This window comes from Lissotriton helveticus, chromosome 2_1 (assembly GCF_964261635.1).
Source record: "Lissotriton helveticus chromosome 2_1, aLisHel1.1, whole genome shotgun sequence".
Classification (NCBI taxonomy): Eukaryota; Metazoa; Chordata; class Amphibia; order Caudata; family Salamandridae; genus Lissotriton; species Lissotriton helveticus.
The window spans coordinates 1,592,929,019-1,592,943,272 of NC_136059.1; the positions used below are offsets into that span (position 1 = coordinate 1,592,929,019).

General features: G+C 47.8%; 1 protein-coding gene across 3 annotated transcripts in view; it reads right to left on the bottom strand.

Moving 5' to 3' along the window:
* LOC144818798 (phospholipid-transporting ATPase ABCA1-like) overlaps positions 1 to 14,254 on the bottom strand; it is a 3,252,877-nt gene that overhangs the window by 1,758,159 nt on the left and 1,480,464 nt on the right. The window lies entirely within an intron of this gene.

Below are 14,254 nucleotides of genomic sequence, written 5' to 3' on the forward strand. Positions count from 1 at the left end.
TGGTACATGCATGAAGCAGGGCTCTCATAAAGATTCACGAAGCCACACAAAGCCATGCTCCATGGCTTTGAGTGGCCTTTTAAATTATGAGTAATGTGATGCAGCGCTTTGCCTTATTCTGCACCCGGGAAGCGTTCCATGGGCGTTGTGGTAGGCTTTCCCATTCAATACCTATGGAATTTGACGGTGCCCCAAATCCCTATGTCTCCCGAGGTGGGGTGTAACGAGGAGCAATAACTTAATTTCTCCTAGTTGTTTTCCTTTTCTCCTGTGTGCTGCATTCACAGCAAACATTAGAAAGAGGAAAATGCTTCTTAGGATTGTTTTGCGCAGGAAGGTAACCCTTACTGCACAAAAACAAGCCTGCCTGCAATGGAGACACCCTTCAACCATTGTGAAAGGGTGCCTACATTGACGCTAGGCTGGCGAAAAGGCCCTAGTGCAGGCAGAAAGGGCAGGAATGCAGTGTGTTGCTTTAATATGGTGCATTTCCACCTTCACATCGGCCAAAATGCCATAAATGAGACCTCTAGTATATTTGTGATCACTGTCCTGACTAGAAAGAACGTCTGTGTGTATGTGTGGCGGAGGAATGCAAAAGAAGCCATTTATAATCCTCCTTATGTGCTCATTTATCCAAAAATATGCAATGCGATAATCGAAGGAGTCTATGAGAGTTTACAAACATTCTCAGAAAACACATCTACAAGAATGGAAACCACGCCTTGGTGGTCCCTTTGAAGCATGTGTTAGCAAGCTTCATAAAGGAAAACACAATCGATAGACTGAATGTGTATTGGTTCTATAAAATAAGACAAATCTGTCCACTATCAGGCACTTCTCAGTGGCACGAAATCAAAGGCATGACATTTAATTTTTTTTTTTATTGAAGGAAACCTCTTAATAGTTTGCTGAACTTCAGTAAATATGTAAATAATGACCGTATAACTTAATTTGATATTTAAACATGGTAAAATCTAGGCTTGTGCAAGATATTTACAAAGGGCTTATATATTTCCAAACGCAAGTTGAAACTTATTTAGCTCTTACTGATGAAGATCCATTCAACTGTTGGCAATGGATATTTGCCTTAATTATGTGGGTCTCTTCACTTCAGTGTAGCACGTCGTGAGGGCACCATGTTCAAAATGCCTGACCAGCATTTTTTTTTTTAATTCAGGGCCAATAATTTAACAAGAACCTTGCTTTCAAGACTGACAATAGTAGAGAGCAAAAGGCTACAATGTTTACAGAGTTATGATGAGGTTTACGTAGCTTTAAAATAATTGCCTTTCTGGTGTAGGTGGTTGTAAGAAATAAGGTTATTGATTGAGTGGGGTGGAAGCCGCACTCATGCAACATCCACAGTCCTTGTCAGGATGAACCACAAAAGTCATTGAATTAACCTTCTAGTAGCTTGGCACAAAAGCAGTCAGACTTACCTTAGAGGAAATGTTTTAAGCATTTATGCAGCACTCAAAAAGTAATAAAGTGTAAACAAAGCACAAAAAATTGTAAACCAATTTAGAAATATTTTGTAATTTTAATAAATAAAATGATACTAGGACAACAAAAATCTAATAGGTGGAACCAGAGATAGTTTCAAAGTTTTAAGTAAATGTGGCACCAAAAACAAAAAAAGTGCCACTTGTGGTCATCTGTTTGTGCTAGACCGGGGGAAAGTCACAAGTTCACGCCGATCGCGATGGAGGGCAGGCCAGATACAGGGACCAAATTAGTCCCACTGAAAGAGTTACCTTCTTAAATTCCAGGGTTAAGAGTTCCATTCACGTTGGAGGAGGCCGTGAGGAGCAGGGAGAATGTTGCAGATGATTGTCGCTGTAGTGAGAAAAGCAGGCCGGTCAGCATAGGCTGGCATCTCTGTAGCCTGAAGTCAGTCATGCGTCATGGGTGGTTGTTACTGGAGCTTCATATTGATGGTTATGACAAGCTGTCATTGCTGTAGTGCATGGTGCAAATCTTTTGTTGCAGGTCATCACTGGCAGTAGCTGTAGAGTGAAGAACAGGTCTTTACCACTGCTTTGCCTGGGTGGTCATCGTAAGCAGCAGAGTCTTGGGGAAAAGTGGCCTGTTTGCTTTCGTGAAGAGCCCAACCTTCAGGATTTCACCTTTACTCCTTGGAAGAAGCTCAGGCTGATGCCAGACAAGGGTCCAGGACCTGGGGGTCACCTTGTTGGAATCAGGAACTCACTTCAGCAGAAAACAGCAGGGCTCAAGCTGTTCCATGTGCAGTCCAGGTGTGTCTAGTACAACAAGTCAGTTGAGCAGTTGCAGGAAGGCCTCTAGGGCTTGTTCTGTCCCTGTAGCTCAAACCGGAGGTCGGCCAACTGACTGTTGGAGTTTCAAAGGTTAGCCTGGGATGAATGTAAGCAGGTCCTCTTCAGACAACAAGGCAGTCCTCAAACAGTAAGGCAAACCTCTGTCAACAACAGGGCAGTCCTTCTTCGGTAATGTCCACATGTCCTTTGTTTTGGTGGATTCCCTTTACTACCCACACATCTGAAAACGTCTTGCCTTTCCCACTCAAGGCTCCAAGAAATCTAGGGTGACAAAAAGCTGGTTTCAGGTTCCTTGTGTGTGCGAAAGGCAAGCCCTTTGAAGTGCAAGTGGGGCAGGGCACAGCTCCGCTCCAGCCATCTTGTCAGGAGGGCCCATTGTGCTCACACCTAGCCCCCTTTGTGTCACTGTATGAGAGGAATACACAAGCCCCAAGAGCAGAGCCATTCACCGTGATGTGGCCCAGGACATTGGTGGACTGAACAAATGGTTAGAGCATGAAAATTACACCTTTCAACAAGTGTTTTTTTGAGAATTGTGACCTAAAATCCACCTTTGCCATTAAAGAAGATTGGCCTCCGGCTCTAGTATAACCATGCCTACCCAAGAAGGAAAATATATTCTCCCTCAAATGTTTCCCTTGCAACATTATCACTCGGGCCAGCTTGCTGTGGTCTCTTCCATGATCGGCTGCCCCTCTGTCCTCTCCGACTCCTGGTTCGTCGGGTTTGGAGAATCAGTCCCAGGGTAACCTCTCCAGGGAACCTGTTTGCATCTGCATGGACACAGGAGAGGAAGCGTTGCTCCTAGGTTCAAGATGAGGCCTGTTCCGGGACTCAAAGAAGTGTTATTTGTTGTTAAAAAGCACTGTCAACATGGCTGGGAAAAGCAACTTGATACAAACACCCATTAAGTGCATTTTCTGCTTTATCTTGGTAAATGTTGTGCACTTCGGCTGCACAAGTTTAGTGTAGTTGGGGAATATCAGTGCAACAGTTCCAGGGCCTCCCAGGCTGAGCGAAGAATTTGATGTCTGTCTCTGTAAATTAGGATACGGGTGGTTAACGTGTGGACACATCCCCCAGTGTGGGGCGGAGGGCCGGCGCCCAGTGCATGCACACTATCAAGAAGTGATGTAACAGTGGTGTTTCCCAGAACATTGGTCTGACCCACATCTCCAGAAAGGAGAATACATTTTGCATGTGCATGTATAAAAATACTATTTTTAACTAAAAGGATATGCAGGGTTGATGTTTCGGTGGGGTTCCAGCTCTCAATCCACTCTCTAAATTTCCCAACCATCATGCCATTAAGCGTTCCAGGTATCAGTGGGTTAGATTAATCTAAGTTGATATCTTGCATACATTATGTCTTCCCCCCATAGCGGAGGAATATGCAAAAGATTGATTATTTGAGCAATGACCAAGAAACTCAGGGGCATATTATCAAGGGGGTTTATCTCCGCTTTTTTGGCTTTAAAAGCCAAGAAAGCGGAGATAAAATTATCTCCCTATTACCTAGCTGTCGCTAACACCAGTTAGCGACCGCTAGTAGGAGATAGCGACCATCTTGGGCCCCACTTTGCATGTCAGTGATATTTATCACTAATGACATGCAAAGTGGGCGTGCCAAGATGTTAGCGACTGGAAACAGTTGCTAACATCGCTATCTCCTATTACCGACTTTTGGAGATATTCGCGCTAAGCGCGAATATCTCCAAAAACTAACACCTGCCCTGAGCAGTTCTTAGCCATGTTATCCAATGGGAGGTGGATAGCATGGCTAAGAGCATTAGCTCGGTAATGCATGAATATCGCGGACTTTTCAGCGATATTCATGCATTGCGGCCGTTTTTTATCGCATTTGCGATAAACCTTGATAATAGCAAGGTTTATCTGCGATAATTTCTGACGATGCTTAGCGGTAAAAAATTTGTTGCTAAGCATCGTTAGCGATAAATATCGCTTAACGTTGGTAATATGCCCCTCAGTCTTTTTAGAGTTTAGTATGGAGACACACTAAGAACTAGCCTTTAACTGCTCTTCAATTATTACATATTCCGGTTCTGCCTTGATATGCTCCTTTTGTACCGTAAAAGGGGTTTCCATTGTAATCCATATTAGTGGGCCTCTAACATAGGAACAGTATGATGTTCCAAACAATAGTTCTCTCAACCTGTTCTCTATTCTGATATTTTTTTTTTAGATACGTTTCTTGTCCTAAGACAAAGGTTACACCTCACCTCCTTAAACAAGCGTTAATTGTATATCTTTGAGGCATGATACACCATTCCTGTTCCACAACAAGAACGTGTATTTAGATGAGAACACCATAAGGGTAACAAAATACAAATGGATGAGACATGCCCCACTGACTAAGAGCTGATGCAAAGGTAGTGTCAAGCCTAAGGATCGACCTTGTGTTTTGGTTTTTGAATTCGCAGACATGTGTTGTAATGATGGACAGCAACAGCAATTCTATGAGTGACAGGACATTAACACGCTTCAGCAACTACTCTCCCTCTCCATGGCAAGGCTTCAATAAACCTATGCGTAAACTATGCTGAAGCTGGAACACTGATCCACCCTGACCTATGTGGTTTGAGAGTATGTGCGGATGTCAGACCGGCTCCTTTGCCAGCTGCCCTCGCCCCTGATTAATCCTGCATGTTAATTTCCAAGAATCTAGTATATAATTTAAGATATCAGTCATCTCATGGAGGAGACGCATTAGCCAGCTGGCTGCACCTGTCCAATCTTATAATTATAAAGGCTGTCACAATATTTCATCAGTGATTGAAGTGACTCCAGCTTCATCCGTTGATCAGTCCCTGATGTTTCCATTTCCATTACATTCCCTGAAAGTGTGACATCGGAGTCACTCAAAACTTGGTAGTAGTAGCAGTCCGACCAATTCTGGCCACAGCGGCCACAGCTGCCCTTTTATCTGCAGATTCCAGGTCCTCATCGGGCTCACGACACACTTAGTTCATGTATGTTCCAATGCGACCACTTTTATTGCTGTAAGTTTTGATCCTCTTGCATACTCTGAGTATTGGCCCGCCGCCCTATCCAGACCCAAACGTCTTTCAGCTCTGTGAAGAAAACAAATCTCATATTTTAGGTTTAGCTAGGAACAGCAGCACAAACACCAGAGCAAACCTGCAAAGTTTCCAACTAAATTGCGAGAAGCTTGAGTTGAACAGAAATGGTACTGTCCGGGGCCATATAAGCTGCTCCCTTTATTAGAAGGATGAAATAGATCATGTAGTTCAGTGCCCAGAACTAGGGGTGGGTGTAGTTCACGAAGTAGCGCTACACGTTGCTACGCGAAGTGCACTTCGCACTACGCGAGCTATGCGTAACACTACGCGAACTGCGTAGTAGCATGTTCGCACTGTGCAAGATGTCGTTTTCAATGATTGCACAGTGCGGACAAGCATCCGGCACTGTGCAATCATTGAAAACGGCATCTTGCACAGTGCGAGCTGTACTTGTCTGCCACTCAAGTAGATTTTTACTCGAGCTGCAGCTTTCTCAACGTGGACTGGTAGTTTCTCATCGCTAGCAGTCGCGAGCCTGCGTGACCACTCGCAATGAGTAACCTGACCTCCCCGCGTTGAGAATCTCGCTGGGAGGTTTATTTTCCATGCTTACGATTGGCAACTTGATGTTGCAGATCGCGAACAAGGAAAAAGTCTTGCGAGGATGACATTATGCTTGCTCACGGTCGCCAACTTGACGTTGAGGACCGCGAGCAAGCAAAAAATGACCGCTGCACTACGCTATGCTACGCTACGCATGTTTGCACTGTGCTACGTGCAGTTCGCGTAGTGCGAAGTTGCGCAAACTTCGCAAACTACGCGAGCGTAGCGTAGTGCTTTGCCCAGGGTTACCCAGAACCCATGTTCTATAGTCTGGATCCAGGTTATGGGGGCACTGGTACCCTGTGTGGCCATTCTATAGTGAGTAGGACAGAGGACGGGGTGGTAAAAGAAAAGGGTAACAAGGATCTCCAGTTCTTATCATTACTGGCCATCTTACACATTAGTGTAAATGCTTACTCTGTGATGTTGTCAGTTATTCCCACAATTTCCAATAACATTTCAAAAGATTGATTTTAACATCTTTTTATTTTGCACAAAAGGGAAAATGTGTAATAATTGGATTACTGCAAAATTTACTAATCTGTGCATCAACTTCAGCACTTTAGAAGAGCCTGCTATGTTAACATGTAAATGGCCAGTCACAAAAGTTGTACGGTAAGCTGCAAATCCACTGGGGTGTTGGATGTCCCACCATTGCCTGCCCAGCTGCAGCCCTGCCATTGTAATTGCACTTCCACACAACCCTGGCAGTGCTCTTTTGTTGCAAGTGCTCATATCAACAGAAAAGAACTGGCTCTGGTGCACAAGGGGTTTTATTGTGCATGAGAACATCTCTACTTTTTCATGCATAGCATTACTAGGTAAGAACAAAATGGTGTCATAATCCACACCTTAAACAGGATGCTCTTTCCAACATTGATCATTGAAGCTGATAAGCCATAGGCTAATGGGTTTTGACCCAACTACTGCGCCAACAGCCTCGCCCAGCTCAAGAAGCCCCCCAACACCAACACCAGCAAAAAAGCCATCTGGTTCACTGAAGACTCCCTGGCCTCCAAGCGAACCTATCAAAAAGTTACAAAAAACTGGACCCGCGAACGAACACCGGAAAGCTACTCAGCCCACAAAAACGCCACCCGCAGACACCACCACCTCATCAGATCCGCCAAAAGAACCTCCTTCAAAACCCACCTAGACAGCAACGCACATACCAGTAAAGAGCTCTTCAGCATCGTGAAGGAACTCTCCAACCCTAGCTCCAACACCAATGACATCCCACCTTCACAAGACCTGTGCGACTCGCTGGACACTTTCTTCCATCGCAAGATTGCAGACATCCACGACAGCTTCGGCACCGTGACAACCCCGGCAACCACTGAGACCCCCGCTCCCACAACCACCACTCACACCATCCGCCTAATCTCCTGGACCAACATCAACGACGACAACACCATCAAGATCATGAACACCTTCCATTCCGGATCCCCGATAGACCCTTGCCCACACCACATCTTCAACAAAGCCAGCAGCACCATCGCACCCGATCTCCGGAAAACCACCAACATCTCCTTCGAGACAGCGACCTTCCGGAGATCTGGAAGCACGCAGAGATCAACGCCTTACTCAAGAAACCCAAGGCGGACTCCAAGGACCTCAAGAACTTCCGGCCATCTCCCTGCTCCCATTGCTGGCGAAGGTCATCGAAAAGGCCGTCAACAAACAACTGACCTGCTTCCTCAAGGAGAACAGCATCCAGGACCTGTCCCAGTCCGGGTTCCGCAGCAACCACAGCACCGAAACTGCCCTCATCACCGCCTCCGACGACATCAGGACCCTGCTAGACAACGGAGAAACCGCCGCCCTTATCCTCCTGGACCTGTCAGCTTCCTTTGACACGGTCTGCCACCGCACACTACGAACACGCCTCTACGATGCCGGAATCCAAGAGAAAGCCCTTGACTGGACATCCTCCTTCCTCTCCGGCAGAACACAGAGCGTTCGCCTCCCCCCCTTCCGCTCCGAAGCCACTGAGATCATCTGCGGCGTACCCCAAGGCTCATCCCTCGGCTGTTCAATGTCTACATGGCACCGCTCGACCACGACGCACGACCTCAACATCATCCCCTACGCCAACGACACCCAGCTGATCGTCTCCCTCACCAAGGACCCCCACACCACCAAAACCAACCTCCACAAAGGAATGAAGGCCATCGCCGATTGGATGAGGAACAACCGACTGATGCTGAACTTTTGTCCGACGGCACTAGGGACACCCCCAACACCCACCGACCGGGCATGCAACCTAGGGGTCATCCTCGACTCTACCCTCTCCATGATGAAGCAGGTCAACGCAGTCTCCTCCTCCTGCTTCAACACCCTCCGCATGCTCTGCAGGATCTTCAAGTGGATCCCCACTGAAACAAGAAGGATGTTCACCCAGGCCCTCGTCAGCAGTAGACTGGTCTACGGAAATGCCCTCTACTAAGCAGGAGCCTCGGCAAACTCCTGAGACGGCTCCAACGCACTCAGAACGCCTCCGCACGCCTGATCCTCGACATCCCTTGTCGCAGCCACATCACACCCCACCTGGGAGACCTTCACTGGCTCCCTGTCGACAAGAGGATAACCTTCAAACTCCTCACCCACGCACACAAGGCAACACCGGCCCAGCATACCTCAACAGCCGACTAAGCCTCTACACCCCCACCCGCCAGCTCCGCTCCGCAAACCGCACCCTCGCCACTGTCCCCCGCATCCGAAGAGTGACTGCCAGCGGCAGATCATTCCCCCACCTCGCCGCCAAGACATGGAACACCCTCCCCATCTGCATACAGCAGACTAAAGACCTTCTGACCTTCAGAAAACTTCTCAAGACCTGGTTCTTCGAACAGTAGCAGCTTCCTTCCCCAGCGCCTTGAGACTCTCACAGGTATGTAGTGCACTCTACAAATGCTTGATTAATTGATTGATTGACAAGTGACAGAGCCGAGGCTCTGCTTTTGTAAATTAGACAATACCCCATCTCTAACAGAGACATGGGAATCTCTGATTTGTTGAAGCATGGTGCAATTCCAACTGAAAGCAAATCTCCTGCGCCACCAAACTTTGAATGTCCCCCTTAGTCTTCAAAAGAGGACATACATGATACAGTACAAACTTCAGTTGAAAGACATTCAATCGACGGGTCCAAGCAGTGGCTTTGTGAATGCCCTGATTTTGAAGCTTTATCAGGGGTGATGTTGACACTTACAGTTATCTACAAGCCTTTTCTGTAAGCAGCTCTGCAGAAAAAAGCTCATAAAAATACAGGAAGACTATAACAGAGGTCAGGGATGCAAAGTTAATCAGAGCAAATACATGAACAGAAAAATAGGGTAAAAAAAGAGAGAGAGGGCTGGAAGGAAGAGTGAAAGAGAGGACCTATAAAAATAAGGATGAAACTGAGACAAGAAAGAAGAGTGAAGAAGATGAAAGGATGGATGTTAGAGTTATATAACTGATGGATGGAAGGCTAAAACAACATTTGCGGGGTGGGTGAAAGTAAGTAGCTGAAATTATGAAAGTCTGGACGAATGGGTGGATGAATGAATGGACATCTGGGTGGAAGCCTGAAGGCATGGTTTGCTAAGTAGACCTGGGTAGAGCTCGTGGAGTTTTCTGCTGTATGGCACAGAGTTACGGATAAACTCTGTGATATTCCGTGGGTTCCTCGAGCTGGTGGTTTAAACAGTGTTATGCATTTTTAAATCGGGTTTAACTTACCGGATAAAATCTCTCTCTCACCCATTGCCTCTTTCACATTTAAATCACGGATTCGTATCTGTTAGACCTGGCATAATTGGCGTGAGTCTCCCTTCCATTTTTGACGGATTGCCTCTGCTGTTTTGAAATGTTTTTGCTGGTTATATGCTTTGGGCACTGTGCCACTGCTATTCAGTGCCACAGTGCAAGTGCTCCCTATGTTAAATTGATGTACTAATTGGTGATTCCATGATTGGGTTATTTGATTTACCTGTCAGCCCCTAGTACAGTGCACCATGTGTGCCCAGGGCTTGTAAATAAAATGCTGCTGGTGGGCTTGCAGCACAGGTTGTGCCACCACAGAATCAGCTTGTAAAGTGTGTCTCAGGCCTACCAGTGCAAGGCCTGTGTGCAGTCTAGTACTGCCATGTCGACTTGGCAAGTGCACCCACTGGAGAAGCGTGACGCCATCAAGAGAGTCGCCATCGCATCACCGGAGAAGCATGTCGCAGGGCCTGTCGAAGGCTCCAAAGTACAGAGTCATCGCAAGGCAGCCAGGGCGTCTACGCATCATCATCGCAGCGTCATCGAATCATTGCATCAAGGGCGCCATCTTCTCGCATCGCAACTGGATCATCGCATCGCATCAAGGCGCCATCTTACGCACCGCAACGGGCCCGCAGGCTGAGAATCTACGCATCACCTCCGCACCCGTAAGGATTACGACGCATCCACTACTCTGAGCAAGCATTGAGGCACGACGCATCATTTCCCCCGGATCACGGAACTGACGCATCTCCCCTTTTGCAAACCTTTTGTTTACTTTGCGTTACGCATCCAGGTACTTTGTTGAGAACTTTGTCGCATTTATCATCAACTTGAACTAAGTAACTTTTATCATCTTTAAAGTAATCTTAAGTGTAGTATTGTGGATTTTTGTCGTTTAAGGTCTTGTGTTAAGTCTATATAAAGAATACTTATTTTTATAAAACCTGTGTTGTGCCCATCTGTAGTGTTTTCACTGTATTACTGTGCATATTCACAAATGCTTAACACACTGCCCCTGAAATAAGCCTGTCTGCTGGTGCCAAGCTACCAAGGGGGTATGCAGGGGTTATTTAGGAGTGTAATCCCCTTATCCTGATTTAGAAGTAAGGGGCCCTATTTGGACAAAGGTGAATACCATTGCCAACTAGAGACCCCCAGATCTAACAGTGTCCTAATGGTTTTAACTCATTTTCAAGGGATCTGTGTTCTCTGCTGCCAGAAGGTAGGCAGAGACGTAGTCAGGCTACTGTTTGTGTAATGTAAATCCGGTGAATTCCTGAGTGCCGAAAGGCTCCCTAATCGGGCAGGGCTGCAAACGTGCACAGGGCTCAGGAAGCAACCTGCCTGCTTCCGTACCTGCTGAGATAACTGTTCACATATTACTTTTTTAATTCATTATCAACTTGCACCAAGTATCTGATGGCTTAAGGAGGCCCTGGACGGTACAATTCCGCCAGTCCAACATATAACAAGCATTAAAAATGCAATATGTCTCGCCTTTAATGAAGTGAAAGCCATTTACTTTGCTATAAATACCATTAGCAAAGCAAATGGCTTTAACATAATAAAAGGCGATATCTATTGCATTTTCAATGCTTGTCATTTTCTCTCTCGTTTACTTCCTCCCGCCCTCTTCTGTCACGTACTCCCCCTCGCCCTTCTCTCCTTGGTTTCCCTTCCTCTTCCTCCTCCCCCAAGGCTGAGTCCCCGTTATATCTTCTCCCATCTCTGCCCCTCACAAACCGCTTCCTTTGCACTTTTCATTCAGCTTTCCTTGTGATTGTGCTGTGTGCTCTGCCAGCCCAGCAGTCCTTTTGTGGCGGGGAGTCTGCTGATTATTCGATGTCCATCACCCCTCCCCCCCTTAGAACTTTTCACGTCATGCACTCTTCTTTTTGGTATCACTTCGCCCTGGGTGGGATCTTTAATACCACCAAAGGCTCGTGTCCCTCCCCCCCTCTATTCACATCTACACCCCCTCCCCAACGACAAGCGCATCACCCCCACCCCAAGGGAAACCCCCCTTATTCGCTATGTATCCCTGCCCCTAATGCACAAGTTACTACTTGTGTAACGATACATCTGTAAGAGACATTAGTTACTGATAGATTCCTTACCTTAGAATATCCCCAGGCGTCAGACTGGATCCGGAAATTTTTTGCGTAGCAGTACCCATGCGCGTCGGTAGGCGTCGTCCGCGGCTCCGTATCCGTCGTCCGCGTCGTGGCGCCGTGATGACGTCTTTGGAGTACTTAGACGCCGCCTCCGCGTGCTGACGTCAGTTCTTATACACAGCTTTTCCGCGCCAGATACGCAGAGCCATGATAGAACCAACACTGGTGCCATGAAACTAGGGCCCTGATAGGGGATGACCTTAACCCTAGATATTGGTTCGCAGAACTGGGAGGATGGGTGAGTCGGTAAGGAATCTATCACTAACTAATGTCTCTTACAGATATATTGTTACACAAGTAGTAAGTTGTGCATCTGAAAGAGACACGTTAGTGATAGATTCCTTACCTTAGAATAGATACCCCAGCAATACCAACCCCGGTGGTGGATCTGAGAACCAGTAATCACACCAGAAAGTCCTGGAGGACAGAACGTCCAAAGAAGCCATCCCTCCGGACTTGGCTGTCCAGGCAGTAGTGTCTTGTGAACGTGTGCAGCGAGGCCCACGTAGCTGCCTGACAAATGTCCTGCAAGGGCACACCTCGGCCCAGGGCAGTTGTAGTCGCCGTGGCCCGAATGGAATGAGCCCTCAGCCCAACAGGAGGTTCCTTCTTAGCCAAGGAGTAACACGCCTGGATGCACAAGATGATCCACTGAGAGATGGTCCGCTTGTGCACCGCCCGTCCCTTCTTCGCGCCCACGTAACCAACAAAGAGTTGGTCATCCACCCGGAACTGGCGTGTGCGATCCAGATAGTAAGAGAGCACACGTTTTGGGTCCAGACGGTGGAGCCGCTCTTCCTCTTTAGAAGGGTGTGGCGGCGGAAAGAAGGTGGGCAAGGTGATGGACTGCCCGATGTGGAAGGCCGTAACAACCTTGGGCAGGAAAGAGAGTCTTGTCCGCAACACAACCTTGTCCGGATGGACAGAGAGGAAAGGAGGTGTGGAAGAAAGAGCCTGGAGCTCACTCACTCTCCTGGCAGAGGTGATGGCAACCAGGAAAGCAGTCTTCAAGGTAAGAAGACGGAGAGGACAGTTATGGAGCGGCTCAAAGGGAGCACACATGAGATAGGTAAGTACAAGGTTCAAGTCCCACTGCGGCATCACGAATGGAACAGGAGGGAACATGTGAGTGATGCCCTTCAAAAACCTATTTACAATTGGGGACTTGAACAAAGATGGCTGATCAGGTAGCCTTAAGAAGGCGGAAAGGGCAGAAAGGTAGCCCTTGAGATTGCCCAGGGCGGAGCCCTGCTGGGCAAGAGAAAGAAGGAAGAGGAGAACCTCAGAAAGAGGGGCAGAGAGTGGATCCACAGCCTTTGCTGTGCACCATGCCACAAATCTGTTCCACCTGGAGGCGTATACCGACTTTGTGGAGGGACCCCTGGCTGCCAGAATGACATTACAGACTTCAGGAGGCAAGTCAAATGGCCTCAACTGTCGCCGCTCAATCTCCAAGCTTGTAGGTGGAGACTGGACAGGTTCGGTTGAAGGACCGTCCCCTGCTACTGCGACAGAAGGTCCTCCTGAAGAGGCAGACGAATCGGGGGATCGACAGACATGCTGAGTAGCTCTGGATACCAGTATCTTCGTGCCCAGTCCGGAGTCACAAGGATAACCTGGGCCCGGTCGCGCCTGATCTTCTTCAGCACTCTGGGCAGAAGTGGTATAGGCGGACAGGCGTACAATAGACCGCAACTACACTCGCAACGAAAAGCGTCGCCGAGCGAGTGCCGCCTTGGAAATTCCAACGCGCAGAACTGATGACATTGCGCATTCTCTTCTGTGGCAAATAGATCTAACCAAGGCTCTCCCCACTGCTGAAAGAGACCTTGCGCCACGTCCGAGTTCAGACGCCATTCGTGATCCATCATGCACCGACGGCTGAGTTCGTCCGCCCTGCCGTTCAGAGAACCTGCCAGGTGTTGAACCACCAGGGTCACGCCCTGATGTTCCAGCCACTGCCAGAGGCGCAGAGCCTCCTGGCATACGGTCCACGACCCCACCCCGCTCTGTTTGTTGCAATACCACATGGCGGTGGTGTTGTCCATGAACACCTGCACTACACTCCCCTGGACAGAGGGGAGGAATGCCTTCAGTGCAAGACGGATCGCCCGCAGCTCCAGAAGGGAAACATCCTTTACAACAAAACTTTTACAACGCAGTGCCTTTACGATGCAACTTTTACAACGCAAACCATTACAACACATTGCGCTGGGGGGCGCTCTAGGATAGGGAATAGGTTTAATGTACTATCCAACACCTTCCCTACTATTCACGGGGACTGGAGTTGGAATAGTAAATTAAACTATTCACTATCCAGCGCCCCAAAGCACTATGCGTTGTAATGGTATGTGTTGTAAAACTTGCGATGTAAAGGTAGGCGTTG